Below are 2,500 nucleotides of genomic sequence, written 5' to 3' on the forward strand. Positions count from 1 at the left end.
AGTCTGGGAAGACCTCAGATATTTTAGTGATGAATCAGGTTTAGATATTGGATTGAACAGGTGACCCAGAATGTCATGTAAAGGAATCGATGACGCCATAGTTTAAGGGTCAAAGATACACCTTGTTTGTTTCCCATTCCCACTCCCGACTTTTAATGCAGATCACTTCTGTAGAAAATCGTAGTTGTTTATTGTAGTTAGCATTATTTTAACTACAATAAACCATCTTCAAAACGCAAGATGCTTCACCATACTGTTCAGATATTTACTGGGTTTTGGGTGGATAATGGTGGATCGTGTTATTTAAAGCACATGTTGTGCACCTTTCTTTAAAGTTTCATACAGCGATGCAAGCAGAAACACACTCCTTCCTACGTACACATAGTCCCTGAGGGGATAAGTACTGAGTGTTGGTTCCCTATTCAAGGCAGACAATCCCAAAGGAACATGAGTAATGTCAATAAACACACACACAATCCTATCAGAACACGTGTGTATTTTATAGGGAGCGTCTGTCTCAAGGGCTTTCTGGTGCAGATACATAGACGTACACTCCCTAATGCACTGGGGTTGCCTGTGCGTGCGTGAGCTTATCGTTGTGTGCGTGTGTGTGCATGCGTGTGTGTGTGTGTGCATGCGTGTGTGTGTGTGTGTGTGTGTGTGTGTGTGTGTGTGTGTGTGTGCGTGTGTGTGTGCGTGTGTGTGTATGCGTGTGTGTGTTCGTGTGTGTGTTCGTGTGTGTGTGTGTGTGTGTGTGTGTGTATGTGTGTGTGTGTGTGTGTGTGTGTGTGTGTGTGTTTGTGTGTGTGTGAGAGGCATGTATCTGCTTAGTTTTTCTCTGTACTGTTGTTGATGTCTTAGGAATATGCCCAAATGTTGTTTCGTTTATTTCAGTTGAGGTTCATCACCGGGATCTGAGAGTTATAACATTTGTGGGCTGGAGGAATTTGAACTTGCCCCCCCCCCCCCCCCCCCCCCCTCCTCCTTTCTCTCTCTATTTCTCCAAACTCTTCTGCCCTGTCTTGTTATTTATGATCATTACCTTGACCTACAGCAACCATCATTAAAACACTCACATGCCTGTAAATCACACGTCATTCTATCAGTCCCTCACATACTCTCTCTTTCTCAGTCTCTCTCTCTCTCATGGGCCTAAATGAGTCAAATTGATATCTAGTCAATATATATTTTAATATGAGTCAATTTTGTTTATTGATTGCTGTTGGGATGTAGAGAGAATTTCAACAGATCAAAAGAGGATATTTTCAAATGGGGGTTGACACACACACACACGGACACACACACACACACACACACACACACACACACACACACACACACACACACACACACACACACACACACACACACACACACACACACACAGATAAGACATCAAAGTGTCAAGCAGATTTACAAGACATCATAGAAGACCTTTAAAAAATACTGCTACGTAAATGTTTGTGCAGCACTCGTGATGTCAGGCACTAGGGGGAGGACAGCCGGCCTCCTATGCTTTCTCCTTCTCAGAGTCTGAAACATGTCTGGAGTCATGCTTCAATACATGCTGCCAGCTAATCCCTGGTAGGAGTGTGCTCTGGTAACCCAGCATTGTTTGATTCTCTGGGGGAAGAGTGTGTTGCATGATTCCTATACACTCAAAGCTGACTCGGGACACGTCGGCGCGTGTGTATTTTCTGAAAATGCGTGTGGTTACCCCAACTCATCGTCTGCGCAATGTTCCGCGAGCACGCCAACATGCTAATGCCACCGAGGCTAATGAGCATGCACGCCGACATGCTAATGCCACCGAGGCTAATGAGCATGCACGCTGACATGCTAATGCCACCGAGGCTAATGAGCTAGCACACCGACATGCTAATACCACCGAGGCTATCGGGCTAGCATGCGACATGCAAATTACTATTTGCATAAATAATTATATGTTTTCATAAATCAGCCATAGCTAAGCCATTTTTAACCAAATCAAAACTCCCAAAGTACTATTGGTTCAAAATTGTGGTTATGGTTCGGGTTTTAATTTTCTTTCAAGGTTTAGTACAGCAAATTCTATCCTGAAAGAGATTGTGGGACGTTTTTGCTCTCCGTATGAAATGTTAATAAAACAATGTGTAAGGCTCAGTGATTAAACATAAATAGCTAAAATACTCTTAATATGTAGGCTAACTACAGATCATTATCATGATCATTATTATTTGTGATCCCAGTGTGCTCTTCAAGCATCCAGATTTTGTATTGGATTAAAGAAGATCGCTGTAATAGGCTATTGTAATAGCCTATTCCCTCATTTTATCCCTCCATAAAGTCTTCTATGGAGGGAATTTAATGCCAATATTGTTAACAATATTGCTACAAATATAAATAATGTTTTGTGATTTGAAAACAGATTAACCTACACTTGTAGGTTAAGATTTGGGAACAGCAAATCACATTTGCGGAATATGTATCCACAAGTGCACTTTGTCGTGTCTTACAACTG

The sequence above is a fragment of the Gadus morhua genome, chromosome 1 (assembly GCF_902167405.1).
Source record: "Gadus morhua chromosome 1, gadMor3.0, whole genome shotgun sequence".
NCBI lineage: Eukaryota > Metazoa > Chordata > Actinopteri > Gadiformes > Gadidae > Gadus > Gadus morhua.